Source organism: Sturnira hondurensis, unplaced genomic scaffold (assembly GCF_014824575.4).
Source record: "Sturnira hondurensis isolate 20B ecotype Veracruz unplaced genomic scaffold, ASM1482457v3 Scaffold0004257, whole genome shotgun sequence".
Classification (NCBI taxonomy): domain Eukaryota; kingdom Metazoa; phylum Chordata; class Mammalia; order Chiroptera; family Phyllostomidae; genus Sturnira; species Sturnira hondurensis.
In genome coordinates, this window is record NW_028076888.1 from 2784514 (window position 1) to 2811564 (window position 27051).

Sequence of the window (27051 nt, forward strand, 5' to 3'; positions counted from 1 at the left end):
GCTCCACAGCTGGTATCACTGCCCCAGAGCGTCCATGCCCATGGCCGAGGTCTTCCCTCCCAGAGGGAGGAGCTAGAGTGGACGGAAGAGCGGCCGGAGTTGGCATCAGGGCCCCCAGCCAGCAGCATGCTCAGGTGAGCTGTACGCACACGGCCTCATTGAATCCTCCCAGAACCTCTGAGGCAGGTACGGTCCTAACCCCCATTTCACAGATTAGGAAGTGGAGGCTTGGAAAGATTAAGCAGCTCCACGAGGTCATAGTTAGTAGGTAGCAGAGCTCGAACTTGAACCCAGACCTGGCCGACTCCAGAGCCTGAGCCCCCTGCCCCGCGAGTCTGACATTCAGGAAACAGCCTAAAAGACACACTCGACACGGCTCACAGAATACGTGGCCCTCAGGGGCCCCGAAGGAACAGGACGTCCGCATTCGGATGCATCTGTGCAGGGAAGTGGATTCTGATGAGCGGTTCCCATGGTGACACTGCGGGCAGAGGTTTCTACGCACTTGGCACTTAAATTAAACCCGACGCTACCCACGTGAGCCGGCAGAATGGGACCAAGGAGAGCGAGCTATCCCTCAGGCCCCAGGGAGCCTCAGGCGGTACCCAGGAGGTGCACCTTTGTCCCATAGGAGCATAAGCCAGCTCAGTCCTGCAGGCTCACGGACACCTGGACACATGGACACACCCACAGGTCTGCTCCTCTGAGCAACAGCCAACGCCAGGCTGCAGAGGGTGCTGGGAGCAGGGGAGCGGCCCCCGAGGGGAGGTACCCACTGCAACACCCACCGTCAGGAGAGCACCTGCTCCTCAGGGGTTAAAGGAGGTTCAGAAACACTCGTCATAGCAGGCGTGGGGGGCTCACCTCCGCCTGCACCACTAAACCCACCCATCGTTCCGTCCCTCTTGCCCTCCCTCCCGCCACACTGGTCCCTCTCTCTGCAACACATCAAGCTCTTTCCTGCCCCTGGAACACCCTTTCCCTGTTCTGCCTGCAGCCACCTCCTCATTGTGACACAGGCCACATGCCTCCTCAGAGGGACCTCCTGGCACCATCCCGCCCCACAGCGCCGTGGAAGTCGGGGGTGCTGTCCTCACAGTGAGGGTGGCAGAGGACGTGGCTGGGACACACCTTTCAAGTCATCGGACTTCAGTCTGACTCCCCCCACTGACCAGGCACTCGTCACTTCCCCTCCGAGCCTCAGGCACCCTATCTGTAGAATGGGTCTAACCCTCACTGGGTGGGGTAGTTTCAAGGAGACGAGGGAGGAAGCCCTCCTCCCATGGGACTCGGTCCACAGGTTGGGCTCGGTATTGATAAGGTGGTGGCTGCCATTGCCCAAGGCACTGGTACTGCTTGGGGACCCTGGGCCTGGAGGCTGAGCCAGGCCTCTCCCAGGGCAGGGGACAGGCTGAATGGGAGCAGAGCCAAGGCCTCAAGGACAGGTGTCCCTCCACCACCCGCTAGGGGCCTTGGTAAAAGGTGGTTTGGACCCTGTCCCCAGTTCCTGTCTCTCCTTACCTCCTGCTCTGATGCTACCTGGGTCCTGCTGTCCCCCGTGCAAGGAAGGCCCCCATGCCCTCCCTTCCTACTGCCTGCTTGACCCCTGCTGGTCCTCCACAGAGGTTCAAGGGCCCCTTAAAGGCAGAGAACGTTACCTGACCCTGTGCGGAATCCCTCCCTGCCCCTCCATCCCCCCGCCCCTGGAGGCAGCTGCCCGGCAGTCTGCCTGAGCTGCACCAGGGGCTTCCAGCTCTGGAAGGTGCGAGGTTCCTGGCGGCCAGAAGAACTTCCTTCCCTTCCCCACAGGTGCCTTCCTGCCAGTGGGTCTCAGCACCATTGTCACCTCAGAGGCCCACTGTGGCCCCAGCCTGCTACCCAATTTTGACAGCATTTTGCACAAGCTGCACAGAGCCCCTTATTACGAGGGTGGCCCACCTGTTTGCCACCTGTGGGCCTGGTGGGCGCAGCTTGCTGAGGGTGGGCCTGGCTGTACCCTTCACCACAGGGTCTTCAGCACCCCAGACAGTGCGACGACACATGACCGGTGAATGACTCCTTACACCCACCCACCCACCCAGCAAGAGTTTATAGGCACCTGCCCCGTGCCAGCTGCCATCCTTGGTACTGGAGACGCCCAGATGAATGTCACAGACAGGTCCCGCCCCCAGGCTAGCCCTCCCAGACCCCACGGTGAACGTGATTCGAAGGGCCCCCAAACCACACCCCTCAAGGCAGGCTGTCTGCAGGGGCGTGTCCAGCTGCTCTGACACCACCTCGAGTGTGGGCCGGAAACTGCCCAAGTCTCTCAGCAGAACTGCACAGGAGGCGGTTTGCTTTGGGGGCCCCGTCCCTGCCTTCCTTCCCACCATTTGTGGGCCACCTACACCACAGGCCTGGCACGGGGTGTCCAGAAAGGGGCAGGGAACACCGTGCACCTCAAGCAGCCCCCAACGGGTAGAAGGCGTGCACACACGTAAGCACAGTGAAAAAGAGGGGCTGTCTCTCCCTTTTAGGGCACGAGGACTTCTGGGTTGGGACCTGGAAGATGGATGGGGGAGGGTGGTGAGCAGAGGGGGCGGTGAGAACAAAGCCAAAATGGCCTGAGAGGTCCCTGGGTGACCAGTGTGAATGGGTACAAGGTGAGAAAGAGCAAGAGGCAGCCTGGAGAGGTACGCTGGGGTCAGATTATAAAAGGTCTTCACGCTTACCACCCTCTGTACCCGGGCCCTGGCTCACCAGCTCCACCCACAGCTAGGACTTTGAAAACCTTCATTATTGTTCTCTGCCAGAGACTGAAGGCTTCTGCCTCCTCAACATTCACATGCTGAAAGCTGATCCCCGATGTGTATTGGAGGCACGGCCTACGGGAGGTGATTAACTCATGCGGTTGGAGCCCTGGGAACAGAACGGGTGCCCTTCTAAAAGAGACTGCAGGGAGCCAGCTCCCTCGCCCCTTTCACTGCACGAGGATGCAGCAAAAAGGCAGCTCTCCGGGAACCAGGAAGAGGCCTGTGCCAGACACTGAATCTGTGGGAGCCTCGATCGTGATCTTGGGGCCTCCGGAAGTGTAAGCAACACGTTTCTGTTGTTTACAAGCACCCAGGCTCTGGTGTTTTAGTTACAGCAGCCCAAACTAAGACACTCCCTCCGTCAACCCTTCTCCCCAGTTGCCCATCAGCTGTCACCAAAAGCTTATTTCAAACTAAGGTGTGAGTAACTGCTAACACGCCCGGGCAGGGAAAAGACAGGTTTGCTTCGATTTTTTTTTCTTTTCTTAAGAGTGTGACTTCTGGGCTTCCTCAAACTGCCCCGAGGAAGCTGGCCAGGTTGTTGTTATCAGCAGACCGCACGGAGTTGCAACCGACCTGGCGTCAAACCCAGGCCTGGTCAGGGCCTCATCATGCCTGACCTTGTGCGACCCCTGTCACTCCTCTGGATCTCAGTTGTCATCTGCATTGCATGGGGCTCGTACTCCCCACCCCCACCCCGTGCGGACTTGCCAGATTGAGCAAACAAAATAAAGCAAACCAAAACAAACAGAAAACCCCAGATGCACAATTAAATTTGAATTCCAGACAAACATCAAATAATTTTTAGTGTTAAGTCTGTCCTAAACACCACATGGCCACCCGGACACTAAAAATTTATTTGTCGCTTATCTGAAGTTCAAACTCAGCTGGGTGTGCTGTGTTTGATCCAGCAGCCCTGGTCTCTGGCACAACGAACTGGGTGGTCTCAGGAAGGGCTTGGCCGGAGCCCCTCACGGGGACGGTGGCGAAGGCACAGACTTGGCTGTGACCCTGCACTTACGAGAGGACAGAGAGCAAGATGGAGCCAGGCACCCGTCCCCTGGACTACTGGCAAAGGCGGATTCTTCCTGTGCTCAGCTTTCCAACAGGTGTACCTGACACTTAGACTCCGCCCCTCAAGTCTGGCCCAGAATAAGCAGGAGGGCGGGACACCAGGTGTGGCACCTGCGGGAACCAAGTCTTAGGAGACCAGGCTGGAAAAACAACTCCACGGAAAGGGAGAGGTTTGTGCACGTTAACTCACTGCACCTGCCCCGGCTGGGCGTGTAAACCCAGAGCTCACACACCCTGGACCTCCCAGGGGCAGAGATTTACGATGACTCTGGGATGGATTGCAGAGAACCTCAGGAGACGGTAGCCCGTTCGTCTGGGGGCTGCGGGACCAGGGACACACACTTGCTCTCCTAGACCTCAGCTGCCTCACCTGTAAAATGGGGGTGATGGCAATAAATGAGACATATGTGTAATACACTTACAGGTATTCAGCCTAGTGAGCACGGTCTGTGCCCCATTGTACCCATAGCCCGGCTTCGTCCTGCACAGAGGGGACCAATCACATTCCTTAGAAGCTGGAACTGGAAGGCTTGGGTTTCTGCTGCAGAGGATTGCTACTTTGCTGTGTGACTTAGGGCAACACACTGCCCTTCTCTGGGCCTTCATATTATCGCCATCCTTGGAAGGCCGCAATCAAAGTATCGAGATGAATGTGATTGATTATGCATTTGAACTCATCACAGGATCAGGGTCCCTGCTCTAGTCTCCAACAGCACTGCTCAGTGAGACAGCCACTGGTCACATGTGGCTACTTCTGTGCAAATTAGTTAAAATGGACAACTTGGTTCCTCCGTTGCACTAGCCACATCTCAAGTGCACACAGAGATGACCGCCACCCCTGCATGGAATCCTCCTGCCCGGGGCTGGTCTAGAGGGCATGAGATGGAGAAGGAAGGAGGCAGCCAGGCCTGCAGACACAGTGATAGGAAGACGCCTTTGGCCTAAGGAGACAGGCGCTGAGGAAGGGGCCACTGCTTCTGGAGAAATCATCCTGGGCCTAGCCCAAGGACAGATAAAGGAAAGATCAATTGTGTGCCTTTCTGTAGTTTTTGGGCAGCCACGGTGTCCACGCACCTGGGGCAGGGGGTGTGGTTAGTGGTGAAAAGGCGGGGTGTCACCAAGAAGCCACAGACCCAGCAGAACTCCGGGGGCCAGGAAAGCTGCAGAGAAGCGTCGCCTGGCAGTCTCTCCCGCCCCAGGAGAAGCTGCTGGTTACCAGTGGTTACGCCCTAGGGGCTGGCCTTACAGGCAGGAGGCAGGCAGGACAAGAGGTGGAAGCCGCTGGGCCCTCTTCCCTGGGGCAAGGGGGCGTGGCATCCTCCCACTTAGAGGTGTCAAGGGAGCTGGGGCTGACCCTCCCCTTCTCTAGCATGTCCCTTTTTGTTTTCTACAGCAATGCAGCTAGTGCTTAAAAATGCCATTTGTCAGCCTCCCTTGCAATTAGGGTTGCCCATGTGACCTCGTTCTGGCTGGTTAAGGTTATAGGACAAGGTCCCCAAGGAGGACTGCCCTAGAAGAAAAAAGGGATTTGCCTCTTCTCTGCCTTCTTGCCTGGAAAGTGGACTTGGGCTGGAGCTACAGCAGCCATTTTGTAACAAGGAGACAGTAGGCACAGGGCAACAAACACACCTAGGAGAGAGACAGAGCCTGAGGCCTGGACAGCATGGCTCAGCCCTGTAGCTCCATTGAGACCTGGAGCAGCAGGAACTGGACAGGGCTGACTGGCACGGGGGGGCCTTAGATTTCCCTGCTGATTCTGAGTTCAAGTTCAGCTGGATGACAAGGGCCTGCAGCCTCTGCGGGTCTGCCCTGTGGCCAACTCAGCTGTGGAATCCAGGGAGTGACAGGGGAGGAAGGGAGGACTGTGGGGGAAGCAACACAGTGCAGGAGGGAGGCGCCTGCCCCGGCCCTGGAGAAGAGCCCCCAGTTTGTGATGAGCCTTTTCCAGGCTGAACTCTCGTGAGCTCTCAGGGGGCAGGGGGAGAAGAAAGGAGAAAACAGTTGATTTTTGTGCCTGTAGGTACCCCCAAGAACGGCTAGAACAAGGCACCGGGGGACCAAGGGACCCCTCAGGTGAGCTCTAGGTTTGTAAGCCCAGCCTCCAGCCGTTGAGTCTTCAGTAATGATGATCTTGTGACGACCACGTGTCGTAACAATTGCTCCGTTACTAGCATTTCTTTAGTACCTACTCCATGGGCCAGGCTCCGCTCTGCATATTTCACAGGGCTAACTAGTCCGCCCCCCGCGATCACCCCACGAGGCAGGTCCTAGCACCGTCCCTTCATTTTATAGACAGGGAAGGTGAGGCACAGGGTTTAGCTGACTTGACCAAGGTCCCCAGAGTAGAGAGCAGAGCAGGGTCTGAACTGGGCAGTCTTGCTCCAGCACCTAGTCTTAACTTCTGTACTGTGTCACTTGCCAGGAGAGGGGTCGGGGGTGACACAGAGGGAGCCAGGGCCTCAGCAGGCCCCTTGGTGGATGGCAGTGGAGGCAGGCGTGCCCCCAGTTGGGGAGGAGCCTGCGTCTGTTTCTGCAGAGCAGCTTGGTCACAGTGGACTAGCCTGCCCTGCACAGTGCTCTGTGCCCTCCCCCAGGGGCCAGTCCCCATGCAGCTCCGGGAAAAGAAGGCGGGATGGAGCTGGCCTATAGGGTCTACACAGGCAGGGGCTCTGTTCTGCTCGCACAGGTCACCCAGGGCTCAGCCCAGTGCCGGGCTCCTGGTGGACATGCCAGAACGATGCCCACACGGGGAGCGGGGTATGGCCAGCCAGCCTGGACATGGTCCCACCTATCTGACCTCTGGACAAGTGACCTCCGAGTTTATCTGAAAATGGAGCCAAGACCAGTCACCATGGGAAACTTGAGACAAAGCAATCCATCTACGTGGTAACACTGAGGAAGGTTCTAGATGGGGGTCCAATGTAGCTTGTCATGATCATCATGAAAAAGGGGACACCTCCCTGATGTTCTGAAGGAAGGCTGGCCTCAGTGACTGCAGAGCCCAGGCCATGGGATCCAGCTTCGGGGGCGGCGGGGGGGGCAGCTCAAGTGGCAGAGGGGCTGAGCCACGGCCTGGAAAGGCGGGGTGGGAGGGCAGCACGGGGTACCCCCCCGGGGGCCAGGCTGCGGGAGGTCAGCGAGTCCAGGCTGGGAGTGACTGTCCCTGGCTGCCTGTCATGGGTGGATGCCTTGTGAAACAGCCAAGCACACATCTGTCAAAGCTCATCACGGCCAAGCTGCACATGTAAGGCCTGTGCGTGTCACTGCATGTCGATTATACCGCAAGAAAAAAAATCTAAGTATTGGGATGCCATATGACAGATTTTCCATTAAAAACTCCTTTTTATAGCCCTTCCTCCCAAATCCAGGAAGACAGCGCCGTGGCCCCAGGCCTTCCAGAGGGCCCTGTGGAAGGGGGGCCCGGGTCGGACCCCACCACCCTGGGAGGCTCTGTACCGGCTCCCACTCCCTGCACCTGCCTGTGCGCCCAGGAAACACCAGGGCACTTGCTGGAGTGACAGGTGCCTGGTGGGAGGGAAATGGAAAATCGGGAGCAGGGTCCCACCCTGGCCCTGGCCATCCTGTGACAGCCAGATGACACAACACTGACTGAGCCACGGTCCCTGCCAGTCCAAACCCCCTTTCTCAGAGACGATGGCTGACGGCATTGCCATTCTCTGGGCGGCAACTATGCCGGGTGCCGCATGCCGGCTTCATCTCCGTGGGTCCTCACAGCACGGGTGCAGGGCTGGGCGAGCCTGCTGAGGCTCCGAGACACTGGGGGTGTGGGATGCGGCCCGGGACCGTGGGGTTCTGGAGCCATCCTGCCACNCCTGTGGAAGGGGGCCCGGGTCGGACCCCGCCACCCTGGGAGGCTCAGTACCGGCTTCCACTCCCTGCACCTGCCTGCGTGCCCAGGAAACACCAGGGCACTTGCTGGAGCGACAGGTGCCTGGTGGGAGGGAAATGGAAAACTGGGAGTAGGGTCCCACCCTGGCCCTGGCCGCCCTGTGACAGCCAGATGACACAACACTGACTGAGCCACGGTCCCTGCCAGTCCAAACCCCCTTTCTCAGAGACGATGGCTGACGGCATTGCCATTCTCTGGGCGGCAACTGTGCCGGGTGCCGCGTGCCGGCTTCATCTCCGTGGGTCCTCACAGCACGGGTGCAGGGCTGGGCGAGCCTGCTGAGGCTCCGAGACACTGGGGGTGTGGGATGCGGCCCGGGACCGTGGGGTTCTGGAGCCATCCTGCCACAGACCCGCCCAGGGGCGCCTGGCCGGTTGTGAGCCCTGGAGAGATGCCACTGCTCCCTCGACCGCTGTTCTTCTGTTACTGGATTTGGGCCAAACCGGTTTAGGCGGCGGTGGGGGCGGGGCAGGGAAGTTGGTGCTTAGTCCCTTGGGATGGTGCTTGTTCTAAACATTAAGATGTGTTTGCCCTTGGAGGTTAGAGAGACAGGAGCTCCCAGACGCCCAAGATAAGTAGTAACAGGTCCGAATGTGTTAGTGAACATGTCCGAAGGAGCCCACAGCCAGTGAAGGGCACCCCTGAAAAGGCAGGGTCAGGAGGGGGTCGCTGGCGAGTCCACCCCCCAGAGAGGGTAAGGGTGCCTCCTCCGCACCCCCTGTGTTTCCGGGGAGGTAGCACATGGCTAGAAAGGGGTACGTCTCAGCTGCAGTCCTAGATTCCCTCTGTCCTTGAATTTGCCCATCGTCAGCGTCACAGTAGTAACAGCGACCCTTTCGGAGCCACGAGTGCGTGTCAGCGCCGTTCGAAGTGCGCCACTTCCCAGTCCTCACAATAATCACAGGGGATGCGCCCACTTTACAGGAGAAACCGAGGCAAGGGGAGAATATGTGGTTAAACCTAGGTCATCTGGCTGCAGGTCCTTTGCCTTTAGCCACTGAGCGTTATTGTCATACCCCTTCTCCCACAGGCACAGCTGCCTGCCCGTCTGCACACTGACTCCCAGGGCCACCAAAGCCTCCTGTGCTCCTGCTCAGGGGGCCCCAGGCCCTCCTGGACAGCTCCCACCACTGGCATACTTTCCCAGGCCTGGAAGGTCGCAGAACCTCGGCCTTGGAGCGAAGCTGACCTGCATCCGAGTAGGGCTGGGGGTGTGGGTTTGGGGCAGCAATGCAGCCCTTGGTTCCAGCCCTGAAGGGTCGGTTCCCAAAGCTCTGTAAATGACCAACCAGAGCTGCCACTGGGGAGTTCAGCCAGGTCAGTCTTGCATGTAATGGTTTACCCGTGGGGAGAGAACTCTGAGAACCTTGGCCTGGGAAGAGTAGCCCCAGGGACGGACCTCCACTGGCCACCCAGGTGAGGGAAGGGGTGAGGCGAGCCCCTACGTCACTCCCTTCTGCTCAGCCACCCTGCAGGGCCAGCCCAGGTGCCCCCTCCTGCCTGGTTCCTGCTCAAGGAGCTGAGAACAGACCTCTCGGGCCACTTCTGTCCCTGTTCCATATACAGTCTCTCCCATCCCTCTCCTGGCCCCTGCTCTGAGTAGAGACCGACCCACTAGGCCATGAACGAGCCTGGCAGCAGGCAGGTAAGGGCTGGAACAACAGGTTGCTAGAGATTTTGTGTTCTCTGGGCCTTTGTTACTTGACACTTAACCCCGTAGGGGTGATGGGAAGCTATACAGCACTTGCCAAATACAGGACAGTCTCTAATGACGCTCCGAAAAGGTGTTGATCCCAAGGCCACGCCCAGACCTGGAGAGCCGCCTGGTGACTCCTACTGCAGGTGGGGTGGGGGTGGGCAGTGCAGGTGCCGGTGACACAGCCTCTGTCTTTTTCTCATATTTCACGGTAATCGCTTTCCCCTCCAGGTGCTGTTTAATCCCCTTTTCCTGCCGAGGCTGTCCCTGCACAGCTGCTGGCCTTGACACACACCTTCAGGCAGGCTGCCTTGGCCCCGACTGCCAAGCTAACCCTCCTCATCCATGATCTTGGGGGCCCACACTCCCCACAGAGACCTGTGCCCACCCAGCTCCTCAATTCAGGCACCCAATTCTCTCCAGGGACAAGGGTCTACATCCTTTTGTCCTCCCCCTCACCAAGCACTGAGTTTGCAGTGCCGGCCAGGTCCCCAAGACAGAGACAAGTCCCCTGCCCTGGAGCAGTGATGATCACAGATTTAAATGCGGAGATGCCCCTGGAAGTCAAGGAATTGTAACCCCCCGGCACACAGCTCCCTAGGGATCGCCCCAATACCTCCAGGCTCAGTGCTACAGAATGCAGCCCTGTGGGTGGCCTGGTCTGATCCCCATAACGTGCCAGTTTGTCACGGGAGGTCCTCCTGTGTCCACTGCTCTGCAAGCCCAGGAAGGACAGCGTCTGGCAGCCTTTCTGGACCTGTGGCTCGATGCCACCACAGCACTGGCCCACTGTCCTTGGTGGTCTGCAAAGATCACTCAGCAGGTGATACTCGTTCTGGGGGTAATGAGAACCTTTAATTACACCATCTGGCTGGGGGTAGGAGATACAGACACTCTCCTGTCACCTGGGTGGCTGAATCCCTGGTGGGCAGTGACAGCAATAACAGCCCGGTCCCAATCCAGTGCTCAGGTGGCCTTGGGGAGCCTGCTCCTTATCCACTTGCTGGGCAGGAGAGGAAAGGACGGGCCTCCCCTCAGGGCCTGGCCAGCTGCCTCCTCTGGCCCACCAGGGTAGGTATTTTTTCTCCTCTGGGAAAAAAATACCAAAACATGAAGAGGGAAAATAAAAGATGGTCTGACACTGGCTACACCCACCACCGTGTGACATGGATCGGGGTGCAGAGCAGCAAGGGTTTATCACAAACTGGAAGGAACCCACTTGACTGGGCCAGTGGGGGCGGGTGGCAGAGGTGGAGGAGAAGAAAAGCCCCACCCTCACTTTCTTCCCCACCCTTGAATCTGAGTCAGCAGCAAAACACCCACATTTCGGCTTCCTTCCCCGCCCATCACCAGAATACGCAGAGAGGATGGGAGAAGCTGTCTGTCCCACTTGTCGAGACAGCGGTTCCCCGGGGTCCAGCTCCCCGTGGGAAAGCTACCTTCCTAGGAAGACTAGGGGAAGAAAGGCATTTCTATCCCCATCTCATGGACAGCCCATCGGGGCCTGAGGAAGGTGCCTGGAATCCACAACCTTGACGGCTAGGCCACTGGCCACCTTCACCTGGAGGCCAAACTGGAAACACGCTTTGGCTAAAACATTCTGCTCAGCCAGTCTCAGCCACCAACTCAGGGATGAAATGCATTGAAATGTGCCAGGCACGCGGACGGCCCCTGCAGAGGCGAACGGTTACGCAGAGCAGGGAAGTGGGCGATCAGGGCCCAGCCCATGGCTCTTCTAAACATTCCTGCCATCACACGGGGGCGGCAAGTCCGGGCTTCCCGCACCTTCAGATCTGTATCGCGAACAGATCTGACCTTTCCGAACAGGTGAAACCAAGTGCACATTGTGGCCCTGTTCCAAATGTGGCTTCCGAAGGTGAAACAGGAATGTGCGGCTTCCACTGTGGTGTGACCTCTGAGTCCCTCAACTTCCTCCCCGACAAAAGGCCACAGAGGTGACTAGGAGCGGCAGTACTGGAGCAGGCTGCCGGGGCCGGGTCCCGGCTCTGCCCTTCAGTAGCTGTCTGACCCTGGCAGGGCCACTTCTCTGTCCTCTTCTGGGGCGTGGAGACGATGATACTGTCCCACCTCCCAGGGCTGCGGTGATGTTCTGTCAATAACAGTGACAGATGGCAAGAGGCCGGGCACCGTGTGACCCTCAGCAAATGCTGGCAGCAGCTCTGATGCCGTCACAGAGGAGGCCCGGCCACACGGGGGAGGTGGAAGAGGGCGTCCCGGGCTCCGGCCACTCCAGTCCTCCATGGTCACTCACTGTGCAGTGCCCGAGGACGGGAAGGCTGCAAGGGCAGCGCACCCATCCCCATAACTCACTGCTGATCACTCTACAGCCCAACTGAGCAGCTGATCCAGGAAGAAATAAAATATGCTCTGCATACTTTAAATGTTCCACTTATGAAAACTGGCAGGGCTGCCTTTTTAAATTGTTTAGCAATAAAGTCAGTAACGAGAGCACCGTTAGAGGAACTCACCGCTGGGGCCCGGTCAGGGAGCCTGTGGGGGGTGGGCTGGGAGGGGAGGACAGGCTGGCCGCCAGTGCGGAGTCCACCGGGGCTTCCAGAAGGCGCCATCTGGGATTTTTCAGAGGGGCACTGGGATCACATCCTGGTGTCCTGATATGAAATCGGATCCTCCCTCTGGGAGCCAAGCCCCGAACCAGCAGGGGCAGAGGGGAGGGCCCTTCCGGCCCGGGACGCTTTCCCACACTCCCAGGGTGCCCCGGATTCCAGCCAATCGAGTTAATTGAAAAATTACCTCGGGCTGAGAAAGAGCAGGCCCCGGGCCACAGGGGCCGGTCACAGAGCCCCACTCTGTCTCCAGCCTGATCGGGCCGCGACACCTGGGGCTGGGGGCCGGAGCCCTGCTCAGCATCCCAGGGACAGGGGACGCTCCACGTGCTGGGGGCACATCCCATGCAGCCCCCAGTCCCCTCAAAGCCTGAAGGAGGCCCAGGGCCCCACACCTGGGAAGTCCGGGCCACGGACACCCGGGCCGCCTCGCACCCCCTGCGGTATTTCCTCCCAGGATGCTGTTCTGCGACGTGCCACAGGACCCCCCCAATCCCAAGTGCTACCATGACTCGAAAGGAAGCCGAAGCTGGCCAGAGGCCCACTGCCTGGGCTGGAACAAGATGGCACTTTCATATGCAGAAAGCCACACTTGGGGTGGGCATTGCTCAGCTGAACATTTAGTTTTTCTCTTCAAAGGGCGCTCTATTACACCGCCATCCCAGCCCTCTGGTAGGTACGACGTGGGTTTCATTGTTCTCACTAAGGAGAGTCAGCTGCCCAGGGCGTGTGGGCCTAGCTCCCCACCCGAGTCCCCCCTGGTCCCTTCCCAACCCACCCATGCAGGTGCCTGGTTACAACCCAGACTCTCTGGGCTGTTCCGTCCTCTCCTGTCCTCCTAGGGCCCCGGTCTGTCCACAGGGCCGGGAGTACCCATGATTCTAACGTGGCCCAGCCCATTTCCAGAGGCCTCTGCAGTCACAGATTCTGAGACTTCCAACTAGGAGACCAAAGGGGACCCCCACAGCCCTGTCCCTTGCCCCTGTCGGGCTATAAACAGCAGGACTGAAAATGAACCAACCGATGAGAAAAACACCCCTGTTTCACTTGGGGAGTTTCAGCAGTGTGGTCTATGAACCACACGTACTATGAAGACAGAAAAATGGGGGCTATTTTGGGGAGGGGAGGCGGAGCAGTGGGATGAGGAGGGAAAACTTGAGTCCCCGAGTTATTGCTGTGTGTGTGTGTGTGTGTGTGTGTACAGAACTTTTACCCCCTCCCTTCCCTACCTGACGCTGCCCCAGCCCACTCCCAGGGCAGAAAACCCAACCCTAACACAGCAGCTGAAACCTGACTTGCAGTTTTGACAAAGGCTCGCTGGGCCCAGAGACCGAGAGGCGGCGAGGTCTGAGCGGCTGTAACCTCCGCAGCCTGGGTTTGGGCGCCAGCCACTTGCTCACCTCTCCGTGCCTCAGTTCTCACACCTGTAAAATGGGGCAATAACAGTACCTACTTTATGGGGTTGCTGTGAGTATGAAATGAGTGACTATACACATAGAGCGACTACACATACAGAACCGTGCTCCGCACACGCCGAGTGCCACATCCTCTTTTACTCTCGTTCTTTTCCCTCCCCGCCCCCCTCCCGCTCTGGGAGCCACCACCTTGTGCTTCTGGGGTCAGCCCCTGCCTGGCAGTTCTGTCCGGGGGTCCCCACAGGGGCTTCTCCTGGAACTCCTGCCCGGGGCCCCCAGCAGCTGGGTGCTGGGTGCTGAGGAAGTGGCCCTGCTGTCCTAATCTGGAGGCCTGGGCACGAGAAGCTGCCTCCAGTTTATGGAATGAGAAGGGGAGAAGTAACTTGAACTCTGGCTGTGGGCCGCCGCCGACTTGCCACCGGATGCTTCCCCTGTCTGCCTGGCTCACCCCACCAACTTTTTGCAAAGGTCAAAGGCTCATTCTGCTCTGCACACTGCCCCTTGGGAGAGCTGAGGAGAAACTATTCAAAAAATGTAAACTGAAAAAACCCATGGCTCTCAGCCCTCCCCCCACACACACTCGCATGCGCACTCCCACAGGCACGTGCGGCTCGTGCCCAGCTCCACAGAATGCACAACCACGTCCCAGCACCTCGGTCTTATAGCCAAGCAGGGGGAGAAAGAGGTGATGCAGAATTCTGAGCTGGGGCGACTGGCCCCCAGGCTGTTTCTCTTGGAGGAATACGAATGGCCTTGCCAACCCAGATGAGGCCATCTCTTGCACAGGACAGCATCCTTCCAGGTTCTTCCAGAGCACCTCCTGGCAGGAGCCACCTATCCTGTGCCCCAGCACCGAGCACAGCCCTGACCCACGGGCTGAGCCCAAGAAGTGCCCGTTGAGTTGAACTCAGCCCAGGGTACAGGGCATCTTAGATCCAGCCAAAGCCCCCTAGGACTGCACGCTCCTGGACACAGGTGCTTCAAGACCAAACAAGTGTACTCTTCCTCCAAGCCTCTCTCTTCTTCCAAGCTCCACCCCTCCTGCCTCCACCCCTCCCCGACCCCTGCTCCGCACCCACGACCAGGACAAAATGACACCAATGGTAGGTCCTCGGTTTGGTGGCCACGGCACCGAAGTGCCCAGTTTGAATGAAGGGAAGTGCTGGCAGAGACACCAGATGGGAACAGTCCGGAGCAGGTCAAAGGCTCTCTGCTGGTCTCTGTATTCTCCTCACCCAAGTCGTCCTCCTCCTGCCCTGCTCTCCTGGGTGGAGCTTCTAGATCTTCCCTCTTCCTTCTCCCCAGCCCACAAACCTCAAACCTGGAACATCAGGCCCTAGTCTGGGACCCCCTTCCCAACACATCTGAAATCCTGCGGACGCTCGTGGTGACTTGAGGCGATTGAGAACAATTATGTGTGACAGGGGTGTTCAGGACTGGTCGGGGGTGGTTGGTGATGAAAAACAACCCCCCCACCCCTAGCCCCAGTTTGCAGATGCCTAAAAACAGCTTCCATGGTTAGGCAGAGCTGCAGAAAACAAGGCAACTGCCCCAACCAGGAGCAGGTGTTTGCATTGTCACTGGACTGGTAACAAGAAAAGGGCCTGTGTCCTGTGGGCTCACTGCCATGTCCCTTTGGAATTGCAGGCTGATCACCAGCCAGGCCAGCCAGTGAGGTCACTCCATCTGCAGCAGTAGATGGAATGTAATAGCTGCAGACATTCCAGGAATCCAAAAAAAAAAAAACCACCCACCCCCCACAACACAAGCTCTGGTCATGCTTCAGCCTCGAGGCCCTGGACAACACAGCCCAAACCCGGGAGGCCAGAGGACAGGGAGAGACAGCAGGTGAGGAGGCAGCACGGCCCTCAGCAGAGGCCAGGGGCAGCGCCCAAAAGTTTTGGCTAAGGCCCTTTCAGTAATTATGAAGATTAAGCTGGGGTGACCCCGCTGCCCAGGAAACTGTTCCTGCTCCTGATCTCTGGAGAAAGCTATAAATCTCCTCCAAATTACCATTTTCTCTGCATGCACACCTGCAAACAGCTAATTTGGGGGGAGAGTGAGGGGCGGGACCAAAGCCCCAACCAAGACTGGCCAGCCCTGGAAGGTAGGTGGCTGGCACAAACACTCCCAGGCAGAGAAACTCAATCTCCTTTCAGCTGGTCAGCACTCAGTGCATTACTCTCCTCTCCACCATCTCCTTTTGTAATCTCTTGGCTGCACGCAGATATTCATGAGGCAAGTGCTGTTTATTTGGCCAGGGATACTGCTTATGGAGTCCAATGGGAGTATGTGAACTTGTCACTGAATGTCTTTGAGGTCCTTTTGGGCCCACGAGCTGTCAGCACAGGGGTGGGGGTGCAGGGTGGACTCCGGAAAGGGGGAATGGAGTCCTAATCCTGGAGTCCTGTCCTGGCCCAGGTGACTGTGCCCACCCCACCTGCCCTAAAAGCATTGTGCAGAGTTTCCAGCTCCCTGTCCCCCTGCCTGTTCCCAGGAGGGCCTCCTGATGCCTTTAGGCTCCTGCCGAGTCCTCTTAAACAAACATCAGGAGAGCCTGGAGCACACGGCGCCGTGTGGGGAACAGTCTCTCCTTGGACGTGCGAGGGGAGATTCTGGCTCCCGAAGCTCCCGCTGGGTGGATCAGAGCTAGACGGCCCAGCCCTCCACTCCTCCCCAGCGTGATCTGTTCCATCCCAGCTGGGAGGAAAGACACCGGGGGAAACAGAGCTGGTGCAGGAAGCTGCCGCGGCTGTCTTCCCATGTCGGAGGAAACAGATTTAGTACATAAAATCCTCAAACAGCAGGGCATGGGCCAGAGACTCAAGTTTTGAGTCTTTCTACAGTGAGATCAAGTTTTGGCTCAATATAAAGGTGAGTGAAAGCTTAAAACTAAATAAAAAATTGCAGGGGCTGCCTGGAGAGGATGTGAGCTCCAATCTTGGAAGGCATTCAAACTCAGAAGAAACATCTGTACTGGACATTATGAGTCCATTAGTCTTCTTTGCCTCACATTTCCTAAGTAACTACTTACTCAAAGCCCCTGGAAGGAAGCAGCCAGATACAACAGGTACCCTGCCCACCCTTATAGATGCAGCTGATTGGACCAGGGTGGGTCACCTGATCCAGGTTCTGCCAGACAATTGGTTAGGCAGGGACTAATCAGATTCTGTCTCCCAGGCACTGAGGCGACTGAAAGGTTCTAAGCCAGGCCATGGGGCCACTAGGGTGGCAGGGGAGTAAGCTAGGGAGAAGCTTTGAGGGGAAACAGGAGGGAGGTGCGACAGAGAGAGAGGGCATGACCCCAGCCTTCCAGCACTCCTGCCGAGTCCCTCCATGGTGGGCAGTCCCTACGTGGACTTTCTTGAGGTTGCCCGTTGTGACATTAAAACAAGCCCGACTTTGACTTGAGCTTCCCTGGCTGGGAGGGCTACAGCAAGAGGCAGAGCCCACCCTGGGGGATGGCCAGGCTGAGCGAAGTCTCAGCCAGAACCTGGCCTTCTGAGGCTGGCTCCAGGGTCACACACGGCCTCTGTGTGCGCCCCCCCCCCCCACCGCATGTACTTCCTGCCCAGCCCAGGGCCCAGGCCCTGACTGCATGCCTCGGAGAACAAGCTCAGTCATGGTCAAGACTCCCAGGGAATCTCCAACAGGAAGAAAAGCACGTGGTGAGCACACACACCCTCAGGTACACCCCCCGCCCTGTGGAGAGGCACGTCCCGTACCGCCACTGCACACCTCATGCTTGATTGTCATTTTATTATATGCAATTCATTTGAGGTGGCTTATTACACAACAGTAGCTCCACTCTTTAAGCAAAACGCTATCGAGCCCTGCAGGGTGGGCGCCATCATTTCCATGTTAGAAGGCCTGGCACCCGAGGCTCAGGAAGATTAATAAGCAGCAAGGTCCAGAACCCTGGTGTGGGGTTCCCTTGACGCACACATTCCTGACAAAGCGCAGCCAGACACCCACCCAGGTCGGAACGCAGGCCAGACCGAGCCGCGGCCATTTCTAGAAACCCCTCCCCAGCAAGACCTGCCCATGTCCCAACGACTCTGTCTCCTAGTGGTCACCCGCCTGGACTTGTCCAACGTGGCCATCTCTCTGGTCACCTCCTATCACTCCAGCACTCATTTTGGTGCCGTTTTTCTCCCTTGCACACCTACTATGTGCCAAGCATAGAATCTCATTTACCCCTAGCTAGGGACAGCATCCCAATTTACAGGTGAGTTAGCCAAGGTGCAGAGACTTTAAGTAGCTCAGAACCGTTTGCACCCAGGCAGCCTGGCTCTGTGGCCCGAGCCTGTGATGTTTGGTCTGCATGTTGCCTCAGAGCGACGTGCATTCAGAGCCCTGGGACCAGGCACTTGTCTCAGTGTGGGAGCTCACTCTCCTCCATGGGGGGCTGATACGAAGTGAAATGGGGAACTGGCACCTGTGCCTTACACAGCCCCAGGAACAGAGGCAAGCCCACTGGGCCCTTTGGCTAAATTCTCACATTCCCGAGAGGCCCACTCTCTGCCTTGCTGGGAATGGATTCTCGGCCTACCTAAGGGGGTCAACCAGTGATTTCCAGGGAGATGGCCAAGCTCCAGCGGCAGCCGGGAGACACGACCTCCAACCGGAAGGGTGAGAGAAGCGGATGCCACCTGGAGTGCCCTGAGTGCCAGCTGCCGCCACTGACCTGTGTGTGCTCGGCGGTACCAGGGATGCGGCAGGAGGCTAGTCACGGCACGCATTTATGCCAGCCCAGGAGGGAGCAGGCACACTGGGGTGGGGGTGCTCCAATCAACCCCAGCGGGGCCCCACACTCAGAACAAGCCACCAGGAGCAGGTGTGATAAAAGCAACATACACAGAAGGGTGGGAGAGAAAGGAAGGGTTGTAATTACCTACGACCAGGAGAGGGCAGAGGACCCTGGGATGTGGCAACTGCTCACCTTAAAGGCAGAGAAGGAAGGGAAAGGGGAGAAGGACTGGCCAATAGAAGAGGAAACCGGGCTTCTCCACAGGGATCCAGAACCGGGCCTGGCCCATGGCAGGCGCTCAAGAAAATCTGCAAAATATGAGGCAAATAGGGTCTGCACCTGAGGCTTTTTTTTGAGTCCCACGATACCTAGCCAGGGGAACAAACTCACAAGGTGCTGAAGAAATCATCACCACAATACACAGTGGTGGGGTAGAGGGGGCAGGGGGGCAGCTCCAGGGTCTGCCTCCCGGCTTCCATTCCCAGCGATGAACATTCTTCCTGACTTTCTTTTGAAAAAAAAACCCACTTTCAGCCTGAGTGTTTCACTGGAGGCCAACAACCCCAACTTTTTCTAGGGAAGGGCACATGACCTGGGTCTGGCCAATCAATGCATTCCATGCTAATGGACCAAGTGATTGGTTCAGAGCTGAACCAATCACATTGGTTCACGTGATTAAAGCTAAGCCAATGAGAGTCAGCCCTGGGATTTCTGCTGGATATACTGGGAATGAAGCATGCTCTCTACATGAGCATCCTAGAAAGGTAAAAAGGTTTCTTAGAGTCGGTGGTCATTTTTGCCACCAGAAAAGATAGAGCCCAAAAAAGATGAAAGGAGAGTTGGGAGATGACATCATTTGAGCCCCAGGTTGCAGCTGTGCCTAAAGTTAGGCCTACCTCTGATCCTTTCAGTTACGGGGAGCTACTAATTTCCTTTTTATGAGTCAGTTCCAGTTGCGTTTCTAATATTTGCAACTCAGATGGTCCTCTAAGTACATGACTGCCTGGGCAGGTGGTAGGAAAGTGGGAAGCGCAAACAATACCAAGTTAGTTTTTCCCCTGATACACAGTTACCAAGCACTAAGCACAGGCCTCTCTGAGCCTCGGATGCTGCCCTCCCTCACAGGGGGAGCGGGAGAGTCCCCGAACCCTCCTCTGATCTCTGTGATTGTTAACATGTGATGGCCAAGAGCAGCAGCAGACCTACCGCTCTCGGGAACACCTGTGCAGAACCCGCCCCTACCTGGAGTTTGCAGAGCTGCCTCAAGACCCTCCCACTTCACAAGGGCATAGCCCAGCCCAGGGAGGGGACCTCCCCACCAGGGCTGGGACCTGAACAGAAGGGCTGTGCCTGACACCGCTGAGGGACAGCATCACTGTTATTCCTCACTTCCGACTCTGCCATGCCGAGGCGGACAGACACTACTGATACTGTCGCGTTGATCGAAACAGGGATAGGAAAGTACTGGCAACTTCAGGCTCCAGCCGGGCTCTTAGGCTGAATCTTGCCTCCTTTGCTTCCTGGCTTTATGGTCTGGGGCAAGTTTCTTAACTTCCCTGTGCCTCAGTTACTTCACCTGTGAAATGGGGTGGCTAATGGTTTAATGCAGGCAACTCTGCAAAGCAGGGGTCCTGGGATCAGGTTCCCCAATCCGCGAGACTGAGCGTGCTCCAGGCTGGGCGGTGTCTCTGCCAGTCCTCCCCCCACCCCACCCCACCCCACGACCTGCCCTGCCCACCCTGAACTTCCAGAACTGACAGCATCCGCGCTGGAGCAGAGCCAGCCTCCCACCTTTCCCTCCATACGTCAGTCAATGCCCGTGCCTCCCTCTGCTCTCCAGAAACAAAGTAACTGGGGGTGGGGGAAGCTGTCAGTCTCCTGTGGCTCCCTCTTGTAAGCTCCTCTTTCTCACTGGCCCGTGGGGCGAGCTGTGTGCAGTTTTTGCATTTTCTCCACGCTTTCACCCAGGCTTGTAGCTGCCCGGCCTGAGCACGTGGTGGAGTGTGGAGGAGTGGGGCAAGGGAGCCCTCTTGGCAGTTCCAAGGTCACACTCTCCACCTGCCCTTTCCTGCTCTATGTTTGAGTGGGCTCTACATTCCAGAAGGGAACTGGGGTATGTTTACCGACCCTTCCAATGCTCCTGCAATTACTGGTGGGGCTGCAGGTGTCTCCAGGGGCTGGCTGGCCTGCCAGGTGAGGCCCATCCACTGTTGAGCCCATGGATCAGCCAGACAGGGTTCCTCCTGAGGGAGTGTGGGGGACAGATGGGAAGCGCCCCATGGTGTCTGCCCCTGAGGAAGTTACAGGTCAGCAGGACCTGGTCTTGGCTACAACGTGTCCAGATGACACTTAACCAGGGCCTTGCAAACACTAACACAGAGGAGAGGGAATGAGCAAGAAAGGCTTGGTAGGTGGGTTGGGGGCCTGGGACAGGGTGAAACCCAGTACAAGGTAGAAAGATAATCCTGGTAAGGAGGAAAAGGTCGGGGGTGGGAATGAGCTGGCTGGTTCACGGCATAGTGAGGATACCTTGAGCGCCTCAGCAGGAGTCAGAAGAGGTGCTGCCAATTGTTGGGGGTACCCAGCACCAAACCTGGGCTAGAGCAGGTGCTCAAGTTCGGCCAGTGGATGAACTCAGAGCTGAGGGGGTGCTGGAGAGAACACCCTCCTGGTACGAGTTAAGGCTTGTGGCCAGTGAAAGCCCGTCTATAGAATGTAGGCACTGTGGGGTGGGGAAGGGCTGGGGTGGGGCCCAGGAAAGCTGCAGACCAACCAGGATGAGCTGTCCACTACAGGCATGGCCTGTGCTCACCAGCACCCCGGAGAGAACAAGATCACCGATGGTGCTGATCACATTTGCAAGGTGCCTTGAAGTGTGCAAAGCATGCTCAAGTCCATGGGCTTGGGCCAAGCAGCCACGTGGCACTGTGGACCTCATTTCATGGACCAGGGAAACTGAGGTTCAGAGGGGAGTGCCGTGCACAAGGAGGGCCCCGCCTCTCCCGCCTCCTGCATATGCCGGGAAGATGGGGTAGGCGACCGCTGTCTGGAGCACAGATGTGGGTTGTGCGGGTTTCCTCCAGGCTAGAGACCCAGTCCTCAAGAGAGGGCTTGGGGGACCTGGGGAAATGGGCCATCTGGCCCTCTGCTCTTGAGATTATGGCATGGGGTGAGCAGAAGGCCACCACCTGGGGTACAGAGAGAGAAGAGGGGGGTGGGGCACTGCTGGCTGCTGCTCTGCTTGCCTCTCCGGTAACATTCCCATTATGGCCACCCGGTGGGTAAAGCCAGGATCCCCAAAGCCCCCTGTAAAAATCATGATCATCTCGCGACACACCCAGCGGTCCCTGGGAGTGAAAGGGGCTTGGCAGCTCTTGGCAGCTGGTGAGAGAACAGACTGGGGAGAGGGGAAGGGGAGAGGGAGGAGAAGACAGAAGAGTTGGGGAAAACTTAAGTGGAAGGAGCTTCCTAGAAGCTTCTTGTTCAGTGACTGATTTTAAGCTGTGGCTCCGTCAGCATTGCCTTGGGGTAGCTCGTTAAGACACCGCCTACTGGGACCCAGCTCTGGTTTCTGATCCTGCAGGTTGCCGGCAGGCCGAGAATCTGCATCTCTACCGAGTTCTCAGTGATGCCGATGCTGCTGGTCTTGGCACCCCACCTCGGGAACCACAGGCTGGGCTCGCGTGGTTGTGAGGGGTGGGGGACAAAGGCACAGGGTGCTGATGGGCCGCCGGAGGCTGGAAAACCCATGGGAATACAGAGAAAAGGTGCTGGAGGCCTTAATCCTCAAACTCCAGGGTGGGTGGAGGGGACTTGTCTAAAATGCAGATTTCTGGGCCTGCCCCCAGACACTTGTCTGTCCAGGTCTGTTCGGGGCCTAGGAACTTAAAAACCCACACCATCAGGTTCCTGAATGACCCCGACACAGGCGTCCCAGGGGCCACGCGGGCAGCATGGCAGCCCCAGAGGAACACAGTGGTTTCGGGAGTGGGGACGGGCCAGTGCCATCTCCATCATGACACGCTCTGAAACAGAGGCAGCTGCACTGTCGATGCCAGGGGCCACCAGCCCCATGTGGCCTTGAATACTTACATCTGAAATTCGGTTCTTCTGTCACACCAGCTAATATTTTAAGTCCAGCGGATGGCACAGATATGCAACATTTCCAGCTTTGCAGAAAGTCCTAGCACACAGCTCTGGCCTGGAGAGATCATGTTTTGTCTGCCTCTGTTTCCCCTCTATGAAAAGGGTCCCTCCTGGGTCTTTGCTAGGGTGCAGGAGAAAGGAGAGGCTCCAGAAGGGAGACGTTCTGGTCCATACTGGAAGGCCCCCTGCACCCGCGGCAGGGGTGGCAGCCTGACTCGGCCGGGTGGCATCCTCGTCTGCCCCGGAACCAAGGGGAAAGAGCCTCCACTCCTGCAGGCGGGGGGACCCCAGGGATGCAAGCTTCCATCCTGGGTGGCTGTTAGTGCAGCCAGAGGGGCCTCCAGGAAGCACAGGAAGGTGAGGGCTGGTGCTGTGGAAAGGAGGGCTGCCCAGCCGAAGGCCACTGGGGATGGAGGAGGGTCTGTGCTGGGATCAGTGATGGCAGTCAGCCTCGATCGGATGCCTGAAGCTGACGGGCAGAAGAGAATGGTCAGGGTGTGCAGGTGGCTACAGTCTGCGGCTGCGAAGTCACAGATCCACCTGGTTCAGCCCGGCCCCTCACTGCGCCCCCCCGCCCCCCGCAACTCCACCAGCATGTGGCAGCCAGGGTGGGAAAGCTGAGCAAGCTGAGCACTTAGAGGGATTGCTGACCTCGGCCCCCATCAGTACCCCGGGGCTGGTGCATCTCCCCCTGGACCCTGTGGGGCACCCCCAGCAGGACTGTTGTCACCCAGCACCTCTTGGCATCACCTGTGGCCCTTCAGCCTGAGGCAGATCCCCAGGGCCCTGCGTGCTCCTTCCACTCAGCAGCCATAAGCACACTATGGAAACCAAACGAATAGAAGCCCCTGTCGTCCCCTTCAAAAAAACAGAAGCTACATTGAACATAGTCAACCAAAGAAAGATGAAGTCTTTGTTTAATGCATCGGGGAGGTAGAGGCGCTAACAACACGCTGGTTTTAATCACGGGAAAAGAGAAATGCACTTATTTCTTCCCCACACCTTCCCAGCACACCTGCGAGGTGGTGGCGTTTTAAAGGAAGGCAGAGAAGGAAACGTGGGGGACACCAAACGGAGGATGGGGGTTGGACATGGGGTCCCGAGGCCATCAGCCAAGGGGGCGGGGTGGGCAGTAGGGAAATCCTGTGTGACTCCACTTATACCAGGCGCCTGGCACAGGCCAATGCATGGAGACAGACGGTAGAAAAGAGATTAGCAGGAGCTGGGGTGGGGTGGGGGGAGTAATTGTTTAATAAGGACGTACTCAGTTTGGGATGTTGCAAAAGCCAGCGGTGCTGGCTGCATAATTACGAAAATATTTAAGGGCTCTCAACTGTACACCTAAAAATGCCTGTAGCCAGGCTATGTAGGTTTCGCCGCAATGACAAAGGTGAAAAGAGGTGTGGGTTCCTCAGTTCCACCCTGGATCTACAGATCCCATTTCTGGAAGGGGGCCCCGAGAATCTGCATTTTGAGCCCGAGGACCCCAGGCCTCAGCTCGCTGCAGGTCTCCCACACAGCGACGAAGAGCCGCAGGCAGAGCCTTCCTGCCCCCACCCAGGCCCGGGGTGGGGAGAAAGTCCAACGGCGGAGAAAGTGATGGCGCTCCACCCCCACCCACGGCTCCCCTCCACGTGTTGACGCGGTGAGAGGGGCTGGAGGAAGCACAGAGGAACCGCTCGCCAAACATGCCTGCCACGTGCAACACACTCGGGACAACAAGAAAGGGATCCGAGTGAGGTGGGGCGGGGGGGGGGTGGCCAGGCTGGGGACCTGGAAGAGCAGGCCCCTCGGTGGGGGACTGGTGCCAAGTCTAAACAATCTGCACGCACCCTGGGTCAAGGGTGCAGTCTCCTGTGCCCCCTGCAGCCCAGCCCNAAGTGATGGCGCTTCGCCCCCACCCACGGCTCCCCTCCACGTGTTGACGCGGTGAGAGGGGCTGGAGGAAGCACAGAGGAACCGCTCGCCAAACATGCCTGCCACGTGCACCACACTTGGGCCAACAAGAAAGGGATCCGAGTGAGGTGGGGGGGCGGTGGCCAGGCTGGGGACCTGGAAGAGCAGGCCCCTCGGTGGGGGACTGCTGCCAAGTCTAAACAATCTGCACGCACCCTGGGTCAAGGGTGCAGTCTCCTGTGCCCCCTGCAGCCCAGCCCAGTGCCAGGCTCCACCTTGGAGCTCAAGGAAGAAGGCATGTTGGTTGAATAAGAGGCCCCGAAATGCTGCCGGTGGCCTGGGGCGCCGAGCGGGGCTTCTGAACAGAGACGAAGCTGAACGTGGGCTGTTCTCTCATCACCTCCCGTTGTGAGTGTGCAAGACAGAGAAGCATGGGCCTCTCTCACACAGATGCTGGGCCCATGTGGGCCCGGAGAAGGTGGGGGGGTGGAGACTGGATTTAAAAAGGAAAAGTGGGATTTAACTAGGACACCCAGATACCTACTGTCCACTTTGGGACCCCTGCATCAAAAATCATCCAGGGCACTTGATTAAAATACAGATTCCTGGGCCCCTCCCACACCTACAGAACCAGAATGGAGGGGAGGCTGGAGAGTCTCCACACCGGCAGGCACCCAGACACAGGACCAAGTCCGAGGGAGCCAGGGACCAAGGTCAAGAGAGAAACCTCGCCGCTCTGCCAGGACACCCATGTGCCTTTAGTTTTCACACTGACCCTGGAAACCACCCCACAGCAGCTTGGTCCCTTCCTCTCTCCGGGCCTCAGTTTCCTCCCCTTGTGGACAGAGTGAGTTGCCCCCAGCACCACTAAGATCCCCGTCTCAGGACTCTGCATTCTACGTTCCCAAATGGTCAGGGTCAGACCTTCTACCTAGGGCCAGCTGGCCTCTTTGATTCTGGCTGGGCCAGTGGGGCGAGTGGAGTTAGGGGTGTCGCCTAGGCCCCAGAGCCCTGCACTCTGACTGCCCCCGACTGACTGCCAGCCACTGTGCCCAAGATGCCAAGGAGTGGGTCCCAGTCAGTGGGTCCCAGTCAGTGGGTCCCAGTGTCACAGCCTCTGCCTGGTGCCCTGGTGGCCCTCGGGGAACCGTCCATCAGCTGATGATGGAAATTTCAGGGAGAAGATGCAATAATCCCAGGGCAGCCTGGAATAGCCACGGACCACAATCTTTAAGCCTCAACCATGTCACCTGTACGACGGAGAGAACGCCAGGCATCTTACAGGGGCGAGGAGAGATCAACAGGAACGCAAGTGACCAAAGTGCTTGCTTGGTTCCTGGCTGGCCCTTCATAAATGGCTCTCTGGTCACTCCTGGGACCTTACTGAAGGGACATACACATCCTTCCCTGCCTGGGCGCATGTGACTTCAAAGTTAGTGGCGCCCTGGTGAGGCTGAGCTGCAGGGTGAGGGACCAAAGCACCCAGGAGCTGGCAGCTGTTGTTGTTAATCCTCTCTGAGCCCCCGGGGGAGAGCTCGCTGAAGCTCTGCACAATTAAGAGGCACAGAACAAGCTCAACGCCTCTGATAAAGTTACAGCCCAAACTAGCAGGGAGACTAAGCCAACCTGTAGACCCGGCCAGCAACCGAAGCTGAGGCCGCAAGCACCTGCAGATGGGCCACCGGGTGGGGGCTCTTCCCGGAAATAGCCTGGAAGCCCGGCCTGTGAACTGCGAACCGAGGAAGGTCACCACCAACGAACCCCGGTGTCCATCTGCTCCTTGGCCCAGGCTCAGCACCCACCCAATTGTGGTCCAGGACCCCAGGTGCACTCGCCTACCTGTCGTACCCTCCTGGCTGTTAATTTCTTCCAGTTTGGGGGCTGCGGCAGCACCTACTGGGCTAATGCCTCTTGGAGAGGACTCTGAGGAAATGGCACAATCGATGTCTTCTAACTGGCCTCTCTTGAAGGGACCCAAACAGCAGACGAGAGAGAGCCTGAAGTCCCCACCTTCATGGTGGCTGCCGCAAGGTGCCCAGCGTGGGTGGTCCTTGGGAACAGGGGGCAATCCTGACCTTTCCCCTCCTGGGCAGGCACTCATCTGCCACACTCAACACGAAGTGCGCTGATGGGGAAATAACCACACACGCCGGCGTGCACACACCTCGTAACCACGGCTCGCCACCCTCTCTGGAGTGTTTGCGGCCCTGGGTGACTCAGATCCCCACGGCGATAGCTTTGGCCAGCTTTAATGACACGCCAGGTACACGAGTCTGCTGGGCTAAGATCTGTGGACATGCCTGTGTATCTGGCTCCCCTTTTGTCTGCTGGCCGTGGTGTGGGTGGGAGAGGCGATCGCCAGGCTGTGTTTGCCAGTCTCCTTAAGCCAATGCACGCAGTGGCTCTTGAAATGGTGAAAAGGGAACTATAGTAAACTCTTCTTCCCCCAGAATAGCTGGAGGGTCCAAGCAAATCACCCAGTTAACTCAATCGGAACATTACAGAGAACATGAAGACTGCATAATGACCTTCAGAGAAATTTCCCAATGACTCAGAAGGCCAAATAAGTAGCTAGCAGTCCTTCCGAATCACCTGTCTCACCAAATCCCAGCATTTCAAACTTCAACAATTTAAAAAACTTTTGCACACGTACACACACACTCTCATTCAAGTTCTGTGCACTCTGGATAAATGGGCACTTCCCCCCCCTCCCCAGTCCAAGTAACATCTGGCTCTGTGGGGATGAAGGATGCTATAGATTCCTGCTCAACAGCTTTGAGGTGTGTA

The 27051-nt window shown here is 57.7% G+C and overlaps 1 protein-coding gene across 2 annotated transcripts in view; it reads right to left on the minus strand.

Annotated features, from left to right (window-relative positions):
• The window catches only part of KAZN (kazrin, periplakin interacting protein), a 390124-nt gene that overhangs the window by 98052 nt on the left and 265021 nt on the right, over positions 1 to 27051 (minus strand). The window lies entirely within an intron of this gene.